This window comes from Haemaphysalis longicornis, unplaced genomic scaffold (assembly GCF_048455015.1).
Source record: "Haemaphysalis longicornis isolate Haplotype H1 unplaced genomic scaffold, Haemaphysalis longicornis Haplotype H1 scaffold_10, whole genome shotgun sequence".
Taxonomy (NCBI): domain Eukaryota; kingdom Metazoa; phylum Arthropoda; class Arachnida; order Ixodida; family Ixodidae; genus Haemaphysalis; species Haemaphysalis longicornis.
In genome coordinates this window covers 30,670,433-30,691,604 of record NW_027526204.1, presented here as the reverse complement: position 1 = coordinate 30,691,604, position 21,172 = coordinate 30,670,433, and positions in this window count along the sequence as shown.

The following is a 21,172-nucleotide window of genomic DNA, read 5'->3' as shown; positions in this document are numbered from 1 at the left end:
CCCTCCCCCACTCCACCATCCCTGCATGCAGAAGCAAACACATTAAAGTAGCCAGTACCATACCCAAAATAATCCATTTATTAGAAGTAATAAAGCAACTTTCCGCCTGAACTGCCTACTTTGCAAAGAAAAAAGCGGTGATTTTTGTTTTCACTTTCGTTTTGGCGGCTCCAGCTAGCATAGCATTTTCTACACAAAACATTGTTACACCAGTTCGAGTCCGCGTCCTCCAAAATCTAAGAAGCATTCGCGGAGCACATCGACTCCCGAAAGCGCTTCATTATATTCGTCGGAATGCTTTCACTCTGGACATCATCGGGAACATGGGGAGCTCTTCCCGCAGTTCACCGATGCTGCTGTCTTCGTCCGGACTCGCTGACTGCGCGGGTTCCGTCGTGAGTCCCGCGCGTCGGCAACAGTTACGGAAAGTGTCTGGCGTCACGTCGCTCGTGAGAGGCGCAATGTCTCAGTCGCAACTGCTGCTTTGTGGTCGCGGCCAATCCGCATCTCAGTCACCGCTCCTCGTGCATTTCAGCGGTCATTTTCGTCGCGCAGAGTTCGATATATCGGATGTGAACTTCGTCATAAGGAATATGTTTCCCATGTATTTCCGTAACTGAAATATTTTTGTTCGATATATAGCATAATTCGCTCTATCCGGGTTCGTTATAGCCGGGTTTGACTGTAGGTACTAAGGAAATAAAATCAACTGATATTTTTACCGTACAGCGTAAAACTAGGGTGCGGGAAGCACTTTTTTGCGCTGGGCGAACAAGCACAGCGGTCAGCAGCACGACTACGCATCTGCGAACGCTTTTCCGTCTACGAAATGCAATTGCTAGACGTGAGCTATTGTGGAAACTCGGGGGACGCTTACTGCACGAGCGCAATACAACAAATAGTCACCTAAGCTACTTGAAATACTAAAACTAAATAAAAGTGTAAACTGGTTATACATTATATACCTGATATTTTCCATTGCCGCCAGCGGCCCCCAGTGGCCTAGTCTTGGAAATGCGTAAATCTTAAACAGTTTTCTTTTGACGCAATGTGAGCCACGTCTTCCATTTCATGGCCTTCTAACATTTCATAAAGGAATTCGGCGCTTCGATCCTTCTGTCCAAACCCGCCTATTCGGTCTTCTCTCGCACAAACACAGTTGAAGTCTCCCAAAAGCATTACATGTTTTTCGCAATTTAGATAGGTTTCAATGTCCTGAAAAAACTCTTCTCGTTCTTGTATTTTGTTTGGAGCATAAATACAGAGCACCCGAAATTCATCTCCGTCAAACAGAAAGTCACATACAACTAATCTACCAGACTCGCCGGAACGAACATTTTTAACCAACACACCGCTTGCTGATCTTATAAGTATACAACACCCTCCCGATGTTCCAACAGCGTGACTTACGCACGCGTAAAAGCTGTTACCGAATGTATTGACCATGCTGTTAGTCTTGTCCTCTGCCTCTATTTTAGTTTCTTGTACGCACAGAACGTCAAGTTCCTTCTCAATCATAAGGCGCTTCAATTGGCATTGTTTCCGCTGGCACCTAGCCCGCGCACGTTCAGGGTACCTATGATGAGAGGCATTTTTTTTTAAACCCTACACTAACGGCGAAAAGACTGACAACACTGTCATCAAATATAGAATCGTTACAACGTGATGTAGTTCCACGCATTGTTCTAGCTATCGCTTTCACCCTGGAAATTCTGTCATGGTTGATGCCCCCACACCAGACAACACAAGACACCATTTCACGTGATGTTGCCCCCACTTGAACAGCACACCTCGCCAGTGTCCGTCGAAGCACTTTTTTTTTTGGCCTTTTGGTTGGTTCGGTACCGTTGTGGCTATCATTTGACGTTTCTCGGCGCTCGGTCTGGCGGGACATGAAGCTTGGCTTTGGGTATCGCACGCCTCCCTTGTCCCGCCTTTCGCGGGGGCTCTCCGATGGCTTCGATGGATTCGTGCTCCTCGGGGCCGTTTTCTTCTCGCGACCGCTTGGCTGCCGTAGAGGCCTCACCGCTGGCTTCCACCTCCATTAGGTCAGGCTTGGAGTCGTCGTCTTCGCTAGGAGACGCCGCGGCGCGTTCAACACAGCCCGCGTTCCCGCTACCAGCCACGATGACTTCAGGCTGGCACGGCACGCTTTCCTGCGTCTCACTGCCGATATCCTTCGGATGATTCTCGTTATCTTGCGTCGGCTGGCCGCTTTCGCCGTTCCCGCCGTCGTCTGCTGCCTTGTTGATTTCCTCCGCTTCCGCCTCGTCCATCGTCAGCTCGGATCTCTCCGAGCCAAACGGCGTCGTTGCGGCAACGTCGTAGGTCTTGACGCAGTGTTGCGCTTCGTGCCCGAAGCGGCGGCAGACGCTACACCGCGGGACGCGGCAGTCTCGCCTGATGTGCCCGATCTGCTCACAGCGCAGACACTGCGGCGGCCTACCTGGGACCGCGACGAGAGCTCGGTCTCCTGCGATGCGCATCTGCTGTGGGATGTCTTCGGGTGCTACACCCGCCTTGAGTTGCAGTGATATGACGCGTGTCATGGTGCACTGTGCGTCGCAACCCTGCACGCGCCACTTTTCCCTTGTGAGCTCGGTCACCCGGCCGTAGGGTTTGAACGCTTTCTTGATTTCTTCGTCTGGCACGTTGTGCAACACCCACTGCAACTTGACACGGATGTCCCGATTGCACGGGTCAATCACGAGGCATTTCCGTCCTTTCACCTTTATCTCCTGAGTGGCGACAATCTTCTTCGCAGCTTCGGCGTTCTTAAACGTCGCAGCCCATACATGGTTCATCTGGTAGGGACCACGCGCTACGACGCTGCCGAAAACATTCGGTTGCTGTAGCGCGTCTCGTAAATCTTCGACGCGGTATGGCCGCCCCTTGACATCACAGTGAAAAAAGACAGTATTATTAACGACTGACCCGGTTGGCATAGTTGGCAGTACGACAGCGTAATCTTCATTATCTTCAATCCTGTTACCGCGGGCCATCTGGCCCGCTGAAGCCGCTCTATCAGAGCCCGACATCACACGTCTGTTTTCCGCTGTGGCCGGAAGTAGAGCATTTCCAAGGCGCTAGCCACGCTCGCCTAGACAGAGCTTACGTGAGCCTGAACCTGGTGTCAATGTGTTCGAACTACAGCGTAAAGGATGTATCTTTCAGTGATCATTGTCTCGTGTCCTTCGTGGTAGGCGGCAGAAAAGAGGATAAGAAGTTTTCTTGGGAACTGTGGAAATTAAACTGTAGATTATTGAAAGATTCAGGGTTTAAACAAAAGGTAGAGAAAATTTTCGTCGAGCACGAGAGCTCAGTGGGTCCTTCCTGGGCAGAAAAATGGGAATTAATAAAGCAGGACGTAAAGTTGTGTGCAATATCCAGGTCAACCGCATTAAGACGGATAGAAAGAGCAGCGGAAAAAAAATTGCGCAACAATCTACACCAGTTACTTGTACTAGAGAGCGAAATGCCTGGTTTATTTGGCGAAGATATAGCAGCTATAAAAAGCAAACTAGAGGCAATAGATAAAGTTCGCTATCAGGGAGCCACAGTGCGGGCCCGCGGCGAAAGATTATTAGCCGGGGAAACACCCACTAAAAGGGCGTTAGGCGATGAAAGAAAATATGCACAAAAAAATGAAATTAAGGAAATAGTTTTTCACGGAACACTTACAAGGGAAGGAAAAAACATAGAAAAGGCATTTGTGGAGCATTATGAGAAACTGTTTGGTCATAGTGCTCCGCGAATGGAAGATTTCAAAAGAGAATTTCTTCCGTTGATACCACAGTTAGAAGACGACGTGAAGGAAGGCTTAGAACAGCAGCTTACACTCGGCGAAGTGAAAAAAGCAATTGACGAATTGCAGGGGGCTAAAACGCCAGGACCGGATGGCATAAATGCGGAGTTTTACAAGGCGTTCAACGATAGAGTTTCAGTTATTTTGCTGAACGTTTTTAAAGAAGCATATGAGAATAATAGTTTCCCGGTGTCACTCTCCCGGACATATACGGTTCTATTACCCAAATGTGATGATCCGGTTAAACTGCAGTCAGTTAATGGATACCGCCCGATCACGTTAGCGAATGTTGATTATTAAATACTAATGAAAATTTTAGCGAAAAGGTTGCAAACAGTCATAACGGGCCACATCAGACGTGCGGCATTAGGGGACGAAGTATCGTTACCAATATCCATGTTGCTCGGAGTGTGTTGGAATGCTGTGATTTGATGTGCCGCCACGTTGCGATGATGCAGATTGACCTTGAAAAAGCCTTCGACAGAGTGTGTCACGAGGTGTTATTCTGTATTATGAAACAAGCAAATGTGGGGGAAGTGCTATACAATGGAGTGCATATGGCTTACCGGGGGTGTGCCACGCAGTTAGTTATAAACAAAAAGGTCAGCAAATGCGTACCTGTGTTATCGTCAGTTAGGCAAGGTTGTCCGATGTCGCCACTCCTTTTTAGCATGTTTTTAGGGCCTTTTTGTTTCAAAATATTCCAAAGTAATGAAGTTAGGGGATTTAGTTTGAACTCAAGTGAAGTGCGGTTGTTGACTTATGCGGACGACGCGGCAGTGTTTGTTACAGATAAAGAGAGCGTGCAAAAAGTGACAAAGATTACTAAAGATTTCTGCGCACAAACCTGTAGTGCTGTAAACTGGGAAAAATGTTCGGGTCTGTGGCACGGAGTATGGCCCACCAAACCAGAGTTTTTTGGAAACATCCAGTGGTTTCAGGTACCGAAAAGATATCTTGGCGCTCCGCTGGAGTGCTACCAAGATAGTAGCAAGCATTGGCAGGAAGAAGCAGTAAGATTGCGTGAAAAAGCAACGAGGTGGGGAGGCCGCAACCTATCGATGTTCGCTCGTGCCACTGTCTGCAACAAGTTCTTCCTGGCAAAGCTATGGTATGTGATGCATGTAATACACTGTTCGCGAGTAAATCTGCAGAAAATGCACCGTATTTTTGCTGTATTCATCTGGGGTTCCCAGTGGGAAAGAACCAGCCGTACGAATCTCTTTCGTAAAGTTCGAACGGGAGGGGTGGGCTCATCACATCTGTTTTTGCGACAACTTGTCAGCAGATTTATGTTTCTTCGCGATGCGAGTGATGCCTTTCTGCGCACATTTCTACAAAGTGTCTTGGTGGGTTCACTCCCGCAGTTTGTTGTTTCCAGTGTTGATGAACGTTACACATTGAAAGGTTACCTGAAGGAAACCGTTGAATCTTTAAGATTCCTCTGTGTAAGGTTTTCCCTTGAATACCTTTCAAGTGTTTCAAGAAAACGTCTGTCAGAAGATCTTAGAGATGTTCTTTTTCCAGTACCGCTGTACAGAACTATGTACCGCATTGAGCCAGGGCAAGATGTACTGTGTCGCGTCAAAAAGATGGCAGTCCCAGCATGTATGAAAACATTCTTTTTTAAGCTTCATTCGGGAACTCTTCTAGTCAAAACATGGATGGCTGAAAAAGGGTTGTTTGTGCCATGGACAACAGTTTGTCTTTTGTGTAAAAAACCCGAAACAATAGACCACGTTTTCCTAGACTGCTGGGATGCCGTCTTTTTTTGGGACGTTCTTCAGCGTACCCTGAAAAAAGACTTGCCTGTGACACCACATGGAATCCGTTTCATTCCCGTAGACAAACATGACAGTGTGCCGTATGACCTGATAATGCTTTTGGGCCTACACGCCATCTGGCTGAGTCGTATGGCGGTGCGCCACTCTTATGCTGACGCGAAGACCGTCAGCAAGTACTTTGCTCAGAATGTCAGTATGCTGAAGGAAGTAATTAATATGCAGTGCCCGGAGCTTACGTGGCTACCCATTTTGGAGGAATTGTCTTCTTTCGATGTTTATAATAGTTTTCGCCAACCGAAGTTCGGTGAGCGGGTTTTAAACCGACACTGATGCGTTTTAGAATAGCATTGTAGACATTGTAGAGACTGTTTGTTCAATGTACAGTAAAGAAAAAAAAAGCCCCCTGTGGCCTAGTCGTCTGGTGCGCTATGTATGTCACCGCAAGTGTTTTGCCTGTCACAAGTTCGAATCGCCGCGGGTACATGTTTTTTTTTTAATGAGTTAACTTTTTCGTTTCCTGCCGATGTTTTCTGTACTGAGTTCACCTTTTTTTGGGCCGCAACGTTCATTGCTCCACGAACTAGTCCACAGAACTCGCGCAGGCTGGCACTGCCGCGCTAGCGAGTTCTCGTTGGCGTGCTGTTGCCATAAGCACCGACTGCTTGCGGGCAGTGGGCACAGGCCAGAATCAACAGACCCTTGGCCTGGTGCGAAAACGCTTTTTATGATACAGGCATGAGCGAGGCAAGCTCCAAATATGGGGGAAAAGCGCATGCATTTGAGCGTCTGCGGGGACGCGGAGGGCGTTCATGCACTGCGTAGGCCTCAGATAGTGAATGCTACGATTCCAAGCCGGCCTGGGAGGCTTATCTTATGCATTTTACAGCCGACAACATGGCAGAAGCGCGGTACTACGATAACTGGGATATTGAGAATGCCCATCCAACGACGCCATCGAATGTCAAACATGTTGTTTTACAGACCGAAACCGAAACCGAAACTTGTTTGATTGCTAACCTTGGGCATCGTCCAATCACGGTGCCCCCTCCTCGCAACGTCACAGCTTAGTTTGTGCGGCCGCCGCAAACCGCGCATGGTAGTTTTTCTTCTTTCGCGCTTTGTAAAATAATTAGCGATTTTTCAACCGGATAAACGATGAAAAGTGTGCTAATTTGAGCCAGTCTACACAGTGCAAGCAAAAACGGGAGCTTGACAAATTCACTTCAGTGTCCCTTTAATTTAGCCTGTCGACACTGACCTCGTTTAGTTCGTCTAGAAGTACGGATTTGTTTTGAAGAGTTGTTTTCAACTCTTCCGATCTTGGTCTGATTGACTCAATGCGGGGTTTTAGTTTTCACGAGATTCCTCCTTTTTCTTTTGAGATTCAGCCCTACCTTGCCTGTAACTATCCTATGATCGCTGCTCCGAATCTTACTTACCACCTCTACGTCTTGCACAATACCTGGGTTGTCACTTAAGATGTAGTCAATTTCGTTTTTGTTGTCCCATGGGGACTTTTCAATGTCCATTTCCTATTCTTTCATTTGTAAAAGAATGTTTTCATCAACCGGAGGTTATTTTTCTCTGCAAATCCAACCAGTGTTGGATTTGTGTTGCGATTACCTATTCCGAAGTTTCCCGCTGACCTTTCTCTTATTTGCTTTTTTACCGAACTTCGCGTTAAACCTCCCATCGCAATCGTGAACAGCGTTGTTGCCTTCTTCATTGCTGATTCTACATCCTCGTAGAAGCTGTCTACACCTTCATCATCTGAGCTGGTTGTTGGAGCATAGGCCTCTACTATCTTTACCTGTATTGCTTGTTTACCATGATCACGACAGTTGCTACTCTCGCGCCAATGCTGAAAAGCTCGTCCACGTTTTCTGCTATTTCTCTCTGTATTAAAAATACTACCAAGTGTTCTTTCTTTTCTTGGGATCCTATGCAGCACGGAATACGTCCGCTTGTGAGCTCCGTGAAACCTTCCCATGTCCTAACTTCGCTTAACCCCTTAACCCTATAGTATTCCACTTGATGCCCGAGAGCTCCTTTAATATATGCTTCCCTTGCAAGACAGAGTGTGTGCGCTGAACCAACGACAAGTTCTAATGACGGCCTGTGAAGTTTTAATGGTGGCCTGTCTGTACCTAGAGGTTCTTAGCACCCTCTGCTGTATCGCTGTTCTGAAAGCCTCCGTGGACAGGTGTTCTACAGCTGCTGGGGAGTGAGGGCCGACGGCTGAGTTGGTCGGCCATGGGAGGTGGCGGCCAACTACTACACCAGGGTGACCAGGCCCTTCTCTGGTTAGAGAGTGCTGTTTGTGTCCCTAAGAGCCCTCCTAGCATGGTTGAACCTTTCAAGTGTAGCCTCTTAGGTATCCTGGATGATGGTTACTTCCGCAGCAGGCAGCACTCCATATATGCATTGGTAGTGCACAGACCGAGACAAAAAAGTGAGAGAAAGCGGGAAGAGCTTCCGGCGGACCACGTCGCCGCGCACGCCTGCAGTGATATTGAACCAGCGTTTCTTGTTTTGCTTTTTTTACGCGCGGTTCTGAAGGAATAAGCTGAGGCGCGGGCTTAGTGATGGGAGATTCACTGACGTCTGGCCGTTGGAAAAGCGAGCCAGTGCTGTGCTCAAGTCTATAGCTAGGATAGATGGCTAGTTTGTAACTCATCTGGCCAAAATGGCAGCTGAAAATATATGAGCGTGCTTACTCGCCATTTGAACACTATTCTAGTCCGGAAAAAAGTTTATCGCACCAACGGTGGCCTTTTGGGAGGACTCTCCCGAAGATTAGGTAACCCGGTGTTCTCCTAAGACTGGGAGCTTTGTGACCGCATCAGGCATTCAAAAATTCTATTTCTGTAATTTTATACATAAAATCCTATTACGCATCCCGGTAGGCCTTGCTCGGGCGGTCACAGCAAGTGGTTTTCCTTATTTGTGCATGGAGGGGTTCAAGTTATTCAAATTTTAGCGACATAACCTGGGTCACTTGTAACCCGTCCGCGCTGCGTGATTCCGAACGCTTCACTGCACAGCGCACCCACGTGACATGCGTGATGTCACAGCGCGCGCTATTCTTTTCAGCGCCTGCCAAAAGGAACCCCCTTGTCGGGCTCTGTGGCCTTGATGTAGAGTACTGAGTACTGGCGCTGAAGGTTTGGTTTGGAGCCCCAGCAGGTCGATCACTCAGCATTTTCTGCCGACTGCCTAACTTTTTTTCGCAATTAATTTTTTCCAAACTCAAATCTACGGGTTGCTTTTTGTTAATAGTCGTGATTTGGTATGTTTTAGATCGCTTTAGGTTTGGGGCGCAGCCAATGACGACATTTAATTACCGTCCTGCATCCCGCAAACAGACATGTCACGTGGGTTCTCTGTGCAGCGAAGCGTTTCGAAATACGCGTGCGTGCTTCTAGCTCACTATGCGCATGGCGGTTGTTACATAGCCTAACTTATTTAGAGTTTTTCGGCTTCGCAATTTAGTGCCGCGTGCTGCGGAAGGTCTTCTTTAACTTTTAGAACAGTTTTTAACTTCTCTCTAGCTAATTATTTCCTTTTTCATTTCAAAATTAACTCTCCCGGCGGGACCGATTAGGCTTGTGGTTACCGTACTACAGTTTGTTCACATCGCGTTTAGATCAGCGCTCTTGTTATTCTCCGTTTTCTTGTTTCTAAGTGCCTCTCCGACGTAGCGGAAGCGTTTTCAATTGTTTAAGATCCGACCGGGTTGATTCCTTGCTTATTCGGTAATTTGCACCGGCCGCTGTTCCGATTATGGGTGCGGCAACTGTGATTTATTTTTTATAGAAACCAGAACAAGAAAAATATACAAAGGTAAAGATGGCGACAGCACTTAGAGGACACGTGCTCGCTTAGGAGAGAAACTGGAGGAGGTTAATCGCGGCTTTCCAGGGAACTCTCGCCGAAGGAACAGCGCACCACGTGACTGCACATCCTGTCACGAGTGGCAATCCGTGAGGCAAGATTTGCGCGGCCAAAAGTTGGGTGCCAGCCACCGAGCCGCCAGCACCGCGCTGACATTCTGCCACGCAGAAACCACCACCCGTGACATGGCTCGCTAGTCGTCTGGTAAGTCCGCCTTCCACTCTTCACTCTCCGGTCACAATAAATTTAGGTGTGACGTCTTCTTACGCCCCGTTCATAACTGGTGATCCAGACAACAAGCCCGCACCGCAATTAAAGGCTCATTCACAGTAATCGTCTTAGGGGCCATTGCCAATGAATTCATCAGCGTGGCAGTAGCGTTCTAGGGCACCTAAGCCATCGCTTTACCACGTTCTTCTGAATTCGGAATTCGGCAGCCCTTCCGTGCAGCCACGCAACCTCACGCTTCACGCTGTAGCTCTACGGAAAGCCCGTCCTGAGTGGTTCGCGCTTCCAGGCAGTGATTTCCACGTTCGAGCCATCAGCAATCAGGCGCAACGCTACAACATCGCCAACACGGCTGTCCTAGAGCTGCCATTTCTGAGCCGTGATTACTACGGCGATTTCAAAAAGCCAGTCCATGTTAACCTCGGCCGTACCACCGGCCTTTAACCTCAGTAAACTCTCCTCTCGCAACAGCGGCAAGTCCCACTTTTGCTGTAACATTCGCGTCTACCCCTTCAACGAGCCATCCCTCTTCAGATGTAAGTCTCTTCGGCCATCAGGTGCGACTGTGGAAGCGTCACGCAGCTTTTGTCGTCTTGTTCCTGGCGCACGGCATTGGCACGCCTGAAGCAGCTCTGCATGGGGCCATCATCGAGCCTTACAGACCCGTTGTCGGAGCTCAGCCGTATCAGTGAGCTTCTTCGTATCGTAAATGATGAGACTGAGGTTTAGGTACTCATCCCCATCTTCAACTACATTCGTTTTGCGGCGAAGATTAGGTATCTGGATGGCTCAGGCACTTGCGTTTCTTGGTGTCAACGGCGTTCATACTCAACACCTATAGTGTGAACTTGTAAATTGAGCGGTGCCCGTCGACTGCCTCTCGTCCTTCGGTAGCCTCAAACTGCTGGCTGTTCCGTCAGTCTAGTAATTCCTGCTAAAGCAAGCAATCCTCTCCGCTCCAGCATTCAGCAGCATAACTCACCACCTCGCCGTGGCAACCTAACCGTCGCCCACCACTTCACATGCCATGCCTGCCCATAAAGGAGTACCTCAATCATGGGGTTCTTCGTTATTTCCTGATCCCGCCATCAACGCTAGTCAGACCGCACTCAACCCAGGGTCACTACCACATTCTCGCCTTTCGTAAGCGAGTTTTCTCCATCAAACTAACACTGCACAATGACGCACCGCAGTTGGTATAAGTAGCTGCAGAGCCACTGCGGCTGTACACCACACACAGAGCATCTCTTACCCACAACGACAGGCCACTACTGACGTTTGGGTCTCTTTTTATCTCCCAGTTTCTCTCTTTATACGCTCCGCAAAGTGGGACAACTTGCGTTTGTGTCAGAGTTCACTACCGATTTAGAGCGCAAAAGCAGTGCCAGTAACCTACCAGCAGAAACTCTTAGCCGCATCGATGCAGCCGAGTCGACGCCTTCTTTCGACGCCGAGTCGACGCCGACGCCGAGTCGACGGCAAATCTTTCACAAGATACAACACAATGTCCACCCCTGCATTTGTGCCACTCAGCGCCTTGTCTCTCATGTTCATTCTAGCCTAGCATAAACAGCGACGTCAGAGATGGGTACGCGCATCAAGTAGCAGGCTTCCCAGTTGCCCCAGATCAACACTTCTTCAATCCCACCGAACGCCCCTTGATCAACCCTCCTTCGAGCCCACCCAATGTTTCGCAGTGGTTCATACCGACATCGTTCCACCGCTTCCAACCACTCAAGGTTTATGCTAACTGTTAACTTGTGCGCACAGGTACACCGGATGTTCCAAAGCATCCAAAGCAACGCCGCTCCCAGACGTCATGGCTACCACAGTATTAGCGCCGTTTTACTGCACTTGGGTTCCATGGTTCGGCTGTGAAACAACCATTGCCACCGATCCTAGTCGCCCATTCGAACAATTCCTACTTACCGAGCTTCACCTCCTTTAAGTAGCTCCCCTGTGCACGGCCCTTTACCCCCCCCCCCCACCCGACGAACGGGCCGGTAGGACGTTTTCATTGTCAACTAAGGCACCGCTTAACACCCACGAGGTAACATCGAAGTGCATATAACACATTCTGCTTACATCATCATCAGCAGCAGCATCATCACCACCACCAGCCTATCTACGCCCCCTGCAGGGAAAAGGCATCTCCCATTATTCTCCAATTACCCTGGTCCTGTGCCAACTGTGACCCATTTATCCCTGCAAACTTCTTGATCTCATTTGCCCAACTAACTTTCTGCCGCCCCCTAGCAACGCTTGCCTTCTCTAGGGATCCACTCTGTTACCCTTAATGTCCAACGGTTATCTTGCCTTCGCATTACGTGCCCTGCCCACGTCCATTTCTTCTTAATTTCTACTAATATGTCCTTAACACGAGTTTTTTCCCTGACCCACTCTGCTCTCTTCTTGTCCCGTAATGTTACACCTATCATTTTCCGATCTATTACCCAGTGAGTCGTTCTCAATTAAAGTTGAACCCTCTTAGTGAGCCTCCAAGTTTCTGCCCCGTAGGTGAGTACCGGTAAGATACAGCTGTCATACACTTTCTTCTTCACGGACAATGGTAGGCTGCTATTGATTACATGAGAATGTCTGCCGTATGCACTCTACCCCATTCGGATCCTTCTAATTATTTCTGCCTCGTGGTTGCGATCCGGGCTCACAACTTGGCCTAAGTAGATATATTCGGTTACCACTTCCACTCTCTCGCACCCTATCCCAAACTGCTGTGCTGTCCCGAGGTTATTGATCATTACTTTGGTTTTCTGCATATTACTTTTCGGGCCCACGGTTCTACTCTGTTCCTCCAGTGAGGAAAGCATGCTTTGCAATTCGTCCTCCGAGTTACTCAGCAAGGCAACGTCATCAGCAAATCTGAGGCTACTGAGGTATTCTCCATTAACACTTACTCCCACCTGTTCCCAATCCAAGGTTCTGAATACTTCTTTGAAACATGCTGTGAATAACGTTGTAGAGATTGTGTCTCCTTGTTTGACGCCCTTCTTTATAGGTATTTTACTGCTCTCCTTATGGAGGATGATAGTTGCTGTGGACCCATTGTAGATATCCTCTAGTATTTTTACATAATGCTCATCTACCCCTGGTTCCGTAATGCCTGAATTACTGCTAGGATTTCGACCCAGTCAAACGCTTTCTCATAATCTATGAACGCTATATATAGGGGTTCAGTATACTCAGAGCACTTCTCTATCACCTGATTGATCGTGTGAATATAGTACATTGTTTAATAACCTTTCCAAGCCCTGCTTGTTCTTTGGGTTGACTGAAATCTAAGGTTGCAGAAATTCTGTTAGCGATTACCTTGGTAAGTACCTCGTAGACGACTGACAGTAACCTGATCAGCCTGTAGCTTTTCGAGTCCTTCATGTCACCTTTCTTATGGATTAGGATGATGTTTGCGTTCTTCCAAGATTGCGGTACACTTGCGGTCATTAGGCCTTGCGTATACAGGTTTGCCAGTTTTCAAGTAAAATTTCTACACCATCCTTCAAGAGGTCTGCTGTTATCTGATCCTCACCATGTGCTTTGCCCCCTTTCATTTCTTTCAAAGCCTTCCTTACTTCTTCGGTCGTTACTGGTGGGATGTCTATCTCCTCTGTACTACTTTCTCGTCCGGCATTATCCTGGATGTCCCGGCTACTGTACAGATCCCTATAGAACTCCACGGCCACTGTGACTATTTTATCCCTATTTGTGATGACATTGCCTTGCTTATTTTTAATTGCATACATCCTATTTTTCTCCACGCCAAGACACCTCGTCACTGCTTTTACGCGACCTCCGTTCTTTACAGCGTGTTCAATCCTCTTCATATTATACTTCCGTCACCTAATCTCGCCATTTCTTCGATCCGTCATAGTAGTAGTTACTACAAGGAATTATTTCAATGGAGTACGCTCTCTCCTTCGGTAACTGCAGGCGAAACCTTCACGGCCTTCACAGCCGAGAAAAGTTTACAGTACGTCCGAACTTTGCAATGCAACCGCGTTTATGTGCGCAACGACACAGTTTGCAGGCCTCTCTAGCCTCCCTGAGATCGCACATTCTCTGTACTGGAGCAGCGCTCATCAACCTGCGTCCTGGGCATCAATGGTCCCCCAGCACTATCGAAATTTGGAGGGTGAAGTATGGTTAGATGGCTAATGTTGCTGTTGACCCTCCGCAAAAGCAACACGCTGAAAGTGAGCTTCCACACTACGACGTGTCGTCCTCGGCCCAACACGTGCATTGGCGACTGCCGTGGGTCTGAAGGAAGGATAATACAGTGCATGAAAGGCAGGGAGGTTAACCAGGTTACAGTCCGGTTGGCTACCCTACACATGGGAAGTTGGGAAGGAGGGATTTAAAGAGAAAGAAAGATTATTGAAAAGACAGGAATAGAGCTTCAGAAGCAAGAAAAGAAAAATTAAAGATAACTACAAAAACAAAACAATAGGCGCTAATAAAGCCTAACTGAAACGGCAAACTAACCAAATAACAAATAAACAATGGTGCACAGGGTCTCTACAATCGTTCAGACAGGCCTGTGTCCTTTAAGAACCGAAGTAGCGCTTTTGTGGCCTTTTCGGACTGTGATGGACTACGTCTGTGACACAGAACAGTTTGCGCAGTTAATGGCTGGTGGGTCTGAACAATCATACATCACCGACTGCACTAGCCCCTACCTCGCATCGGACGTCACGCGCAGCCTCTACATTGCCACTTTCCTCCAACACGCTCTGCAACAGATGCATCCTGTAGCAGCAGCCTCATATTCACCGCTGCAGTGAATACTTTAATAGGCATCTGCAGGACACCATCATCATTAGACACCGTGCTGGTCTTGGGGAAGGCCCCGCAACAGTAGCAGAATAAATTAGGCCTACGTTTTGGAAAGACTTCTCGTACTGTTTTTCCTTCAGAAGGCACGCGTTGTGAAAATACGAGGCATAGACGTAACTCTAAAAGTCGGGAGAGTTCAGTTTCTGGGTTTTAGCAACACTCTTCCGTGTAAAAGAGCCCGGCCGATAGAGTGGAAGAATGAGGGGTGGTCGGATCATCTGCTGCGGTGAACGGATTCCAGCTGGTCTGTCGGCATAACAGAGTGGATACCATGGCACAGCTGAAGAATTGTGGGTTGCTAGTGGCAAGTAAAAAAAATTAGCAGTGGCTTAGCTCGGCTATGCCAGGATAAACGTAGCATGAGCTAAGCTTCAGCTGGTTATTCTTAGGTTTCCTGGTTGTCTAGGATTAACTGATTATCATGCTTACTGCCGCTAAATGATTTCCAGTCCCGACACTGCTCCTCACGCATGCGCAGCACGGCTCTCCAGGAGCCACGCGAAACGGCTATTAAGCGGCTCCGGCGTACCGTCAGACTTGGCTACTGAGCAACGGAGGCGCACAGCTGGGCACGCGCCGGCACCAGTGCGTCTGCCACGGCTATGACGTCACTCTTCTGGAATGTGCAGACCAGCGAATGTGCAGACCCAACTCTCTTCCCACCCGCCCTCCAGTTGGATTGGATTTTCAATCCGAACCAGTCCAATCCAATACAATCTAATCCAAATCCAAACCAATGCAATCCAGTCCAACCCACTCTAATCCAATGCTCCCCGCGCTTTCGCAGCACGGCCCTTCAAGGTCCACGCGAAACATCTCAACCTAGGTCAGTGTAGCTTACGCTACAACACGTAAATTCCGGGTAAGGATAGCGCTCACGCAGCTCAAAATACTAGTGCTCAGTATTTACGGGCGAAGTATTTGCGCTATGCATAGGGCCCAAATTAACAATGAATTCGCGATACTTGCGTTACTTCCCAATTAGGTACGCGCATACTCACTTAAAGCAGCCTACACGTGTTTCAAATTCTTACCCTTTCGTAATAGCGTACACATTCCAGTTCCGCCTTGTGCTTCGTTTTAGCAGGCATTTCCGTTTCATCAGGCATTTCCGTTTCATCAGGCATTTCCGTATCATCGGGAATTTCCGTTTCATCGGGTATTTCCGTTTCCTCAGGTATTTCAGTTTCATCAGGCATTTCCGTTTCATCAGGCATTTCCGTTTCATCAGAAATTTCCGTTTCAGCAGGCATTTCCGTTTTAGCAGGCATTTCCGTTTTAGCAGACATTTCAACCATGGAAAAAATACTCATGAGCACGTGGAAGCAGAAAACCTGTTTCAAAGTATATGTTAGTTGTGTCAAACGTAGTTCTTAGGAGCGTAAGCACTACGAAAATATTTTTGAGAATATATACAACGAATAAGTAAGAGCACGTGTCTGCATGAAGACAGTTACTTTAGTTTACCTAACTACTCTGTGTACGTTTTGATACGTGGTAACTCTGCTGCGTGCGATTTGGGTGACATTTTTTTAAAATTGAGCAGATATCGATCACATGGAGTTTTATTAGAGTGTTTTTCTTAAATATCATCATTATCCTTCCTATATACCCCTATTCAACTTAATAAATTGTGGCAATTACAATACATTTCCTGGCGATAATAGTTTTGAATATCCGTTAAATAAACGCTCTTGAGCAATTATTTGCCCTGTCACAGAATAACGATATTTACTTGATTGTTTGACGAACTCCAAGAGCCACCCTGCCTGCAATCAGATCGAACCTGAGAGTTGTGGCGTAGCAGGTCTTTTCTATTTTCCGGAAAAGGCAGATCATAAACAGCCGTCGTGACCAAAGACTACACAGCCCGTGTGAAAGGCGTTCTTGTGAGTAAGCGACCAATAATAATAATGCTTCAGCACAATTTCAAGCTAAAGAAAAAAAACCAGAACGATTTTCAGGGAATATCCTACTTTGTAGTGGGTGTTTTAAACGGAAAATCTGCCACTAGACTGGAGCGAAACAAAGAAACTACAAAGTATTTAATAACACGATTCATGTGTTTGCAAGCTATCAACTTTTTGCTTTTCAAGTTCAATTGTCCTCTAATTGTTTCTCTTGTTAAATAAAATTTCAATGGACCATGAAAATCCTTGCGTATCATCCAAAATTTGTCTTTAGAGGAGCTGTTTTGTTTCCGAAAGTTACAAGAGAGAAAAAGTGTCCTTCATCTTCACCATGCAGTTCGTCTTAACCGAGTGTTTTTTTTATTTGAAGTTTTCTGTATGGGCAAAATCAGGAATGTTCATTCGTGTGTAATGAACTAGACTCGCGACGTGGAAGTACTTGAAAAATATGCGCGTAACTTAAGCACGTGAAACATGGCTTACCAAGCAGATAAATCCCATGTTGAGACTGCGAATCTGCGAGTAAGAAAAATTACGCGAACTTTTGATATCTGAGCTTACTTGCTGAAGTGAATAGAAAATCTTCCACACCGAAACGTCGCAAAAAGATCGATTGGAAATACTTCTTACCCATTTATCTTACAATGTGGGAAACAAAGGAATGACAATTTTTAATAGGAACAATCATTTTAGGGTTTTTGATTCCACCGAAAAAATTCTCTATTTGCAGTACTCAACATTAAGAAAATTTTTAACGCCTATTTTTTAATGCCACATGCGGCGAGGAACTGTTCACATATAAAGGCGATTTCTTTTGTAGCCTGCGAAACCAAGTTTCCTTCTGTTTTTCGACACAAAACATTTCCACTAAATGTGTAGTAAGGAACCTCAGCAAACGCATTCTTTCACAACTAAGTTTTTCACGCCATTGAGAAAACTTTGAACTAAGGCTACATTTACATTGCACTAAATTTCTCCGAATGACTTTTTGTATCAACCGCATGTAACTCCACAAATAAACACTTCTGGTTGCACTTGACACTGAAGCTATTGTCATGTTTCAAGGGCACCCCCCGAAGAGGGGATGCACCAGAACCCCCCAAAGAAGTGAAGGAACGAACAAAGAAACGGAAATGTGAAGTGCGCGCCAGGAGCGCACCAATTAGCAAGCGCCAGCGCGGAAACACCGAGGCATTTTGGGTAAATATGGCAGCGCACTGGTCATCCTAACAGAGAACGCCGCGCAGGAGACGAGTGGCGTGATGGCCATATATGGCCATGCGAAAGGCGAGGAGCCAATGAAAATTCGTCGCGAGAGAGCCCAGAGGGGATACAAGCAAGGCGCACAAAGAGAATGGGAAGGCAAGAAACCTAGAGGCGAGAAACCAGGAGGCGGCAGGAGCACGTGAGCTGCAAGGAACGAGCCAGGGAGACCCGACCAGGCCATCGACCATGCCATATGAGCCTCGGCGGGAGCGGGCCGACTTCGCATCGGCACCGTCATCCTAGATGCACCACGAACCTGTGTCTTCGTGGCCCCAGCGGCATCAGTCGGGCACCAGCAGCCAGCGTCCACGCTCCGTCGACGTTCGTCTCGACGGTCCCGAAGAGCTACGTTCGTGCCGAGCCTACCTGGGACCTCCAGCGACAGCGGCTACCAGGAAGTAGCCACCAAGGAAACACGCCGCCCAAGGAATGACCGCGCGCATCGAACGCCGGCATCAAGGACCTCCAGAGGGAGTGGCTACCAGTGGATAGCCACAGGGGAAACGTCAGGACGCGCGAAGCCCACGCCGTCCAAGGAGTGACCCCGCGCATCGAACGCCGGCACCGAAGCGAGGCGAGGACGGCTACGAGTCGCTGCCACGCAAGGGTGCGACACGCCAGCGCCGACGACCGGGGTAGGCCAGCGCAAAAGGGATGCATTCATAGGACACAACTAGGGAGTGCGGATAGTAGAGTGGTAACCTAGAAGGTGGCTATGAACTAGTGTTGTAAAACTTTATTATTGATACTTTTGGGTTTTGCTTGAAATTATATTTGGTGATGTATAGTTAGATAATGGATTGTTTATCGGGTGTGTGCAATTTATTAATTTGGTTTGCTTTAGGGTTTTCCAAGTGTGCAATAAATGTGTGTTATGTCAAACTCGTCAACGGCTTTCCTGCGTCCATCTCTCTCAGCTGGTTAAGACAATAGAGAGTTTTAGCGAACCGTTTTCGACGGTCCGCTCCGGTATCGGAGGCACGCTCAGCGCAACCGGAGCCAGTGCCGTTCGCGGCCGAGCGCGCCACGCATGCGCAATGGCGCTCGCGCTCGCTATCGGAGCGGAGCGGACCGTGAAAGACGGTCAGCTAAAACTCTCTAATCTCACCATCCTTTCACGTGACAGCTATATCTTTATTAACGCTCGAATGAATAAGAATATGCGGAAGCATATTCGGCTGAGACAACACCGACAATTCCGTGAAGTAACACGTGAAATTTTTAATGTCATTAGATGGGGCTATAATTTTAGGTTTAGCGCAGACGCACTGTTGTGTGTGAACATAAATTGATTTGTCTCCAAAGAACCTTTTGGCTGCAGTAAAGAATCATAGCGGACAGAAGGCAAGACTGCTGTTTTTTTTTTTTTTTTCGACACATGGTTTGCTTTTGCTTTCCTGCTACAACTCCATGGGCACTCAAATCTATCCTTGGTGGTGTGGGCTCGATTACTCAGGGATCGGCACGTGATGAGCTTCTGCGTTGCTGTTAGCTGCATGATAAGCCCGATAAGCCGGCCAGCACCGTTCCGGCCAATCAGGTATTTCACTATTCAGTGCCAGATGACGAACCGATCGTAAGGATGATGTGCCTGAAAATCTCGGAGCTCGCTGGGATCGAGTTCCCACCAGCCCTACATTCTGCCGGTTGGGTACCGTATCTGGAAACTTTCAGGTTCATATCACATGCTGCCCATCGTGCCAGTCAGGGAAAAGCGGATCGTCCAATAGTTTGTGCCCGCCGTCAGCATGGAATTCTTAGGAGCCGGGATGGTTGCCGTGCAAAATTGCGGGACAGGCATGAAGAAAATTACCAAGAAATGCAAACGACCCCTTCCCCCCCTGCCGCTCCTATTATAGGTCCGGCTGAACTACCTGAACTTGCAGATATTCTCAGATAAGCAGGTCTGCAAAAGGAGACTTTGCTAGGCTTGTGCGAACATTGGCGTGCTTTGGATATTCGAACGAATATTACAACATTCGAATTCGCTTCAACCTGAAATTAAAATGTCCAATATTTCGAATTATTTCGAACGAATATCAGAAAGGCGGTTGAGTACTATCAAGAGATATTCTGAGAACGAGAGAGGCGGAAGTGGACGTGGAGGAGCCCGAAACGTGAGCATAAAAATGAAATAGACTTCATACTATGCGGTAAACCTGGCGTCAAGAAGAATGTGTAAGTGCTCGGAAGGCTGAGGTGTAGTTTGTAATCATCGTCGCGTCACGAATGAGATTGTCATCGTCGGTGCCGTCATCACACGGCAGCAGCTCTCGCTCGACTTGCTTCAACTTCGCCTAACCGCCATATTATCAAATAGAAGTGCCATCGCATCACCGGGACATCGCGGCCTTCGGAATTTTCTGTTATTTTATACTAGTGACCACCGCATGGTAAGATGTCGAATTAGGCTATATTTGAGGAATACCCGCAACAAGCTAGTACCAGAGTCCTTCAATGCTTTTCTGGTCACGAAACTTCTCCGTAACGCTATGGGAGAGCTTCATATGGGGACCAACGCTCCCGCGCGGTGGCGCAACGAGTCTGGTGAAGGCGGCTTGAACGGCGGCGGCCGTATTTGCAGTGCGTTGGAGCGCGAGCTTGCTGGTGTTTGTTGTGTGATATAGCTTTTTAAACTCATCACGAAGGGCAAACTATGTGAACTACCATGCCTCTGACGTGCTGTGTACCTGGTTGCCGCTCTGGCTATCGGAATACAACGGAAAAGGCTTCGCTGTTCTGCCTCCCAAGCGACCGCGAACAACGCGACAGGTGGAAGCGAGCCATTCCACGACAGGAGACGGACGCTTTCAGCTTCGAGTCGAAGGCCGTTCGTGTGTTCGGGAAATATTTCGACCCCACGGACATTATTCGAGCCGATGAGTTCAAAATAAGTGGACAACCTGTGCTTCTGCAGCGCTAGAAGCTCAAGCTGCGCGTCGCCCGGGATATTTGAAAACCTGCCGGCGTATCTTACGAAGCCCAAGCCACGATCGCGCTCACAACGAGAAAATCCGTCTGCTAAACGTCGTCCCGTTTCGTCGCCGCACAAAGATCTGACTGCAGCTACTGTGATTTTGGTTATCCAACCAGATATTTTGAATTTTGAAAGCGGAACATGGCTATCTTTGCCTGCATATATATTTTTTTTTATTTGCCCGCCGCGCTTGCCCAGGGGCTAAGGCGTTGTGCTGATAAGCCCGGGACGAGGGTTCCCCGCCGCTTTTCTGATGGAGGCGAAAAGAGAGAACGCTTGTGTGTTCGAGATTTCGGCGCAAGTTAAAGATACCTGAGTGGTTAAAATTCATCCGGAGCGCTACACTACGGCGCGCGCCCCACTGCCTGTGTAGCGTCGGCACGTTAAACATCATAATCAATCAATCAATCAATGTTTTTTAACTTGCCGTTTGGGTGGGAAGGGCGTGACAGGCACTGAG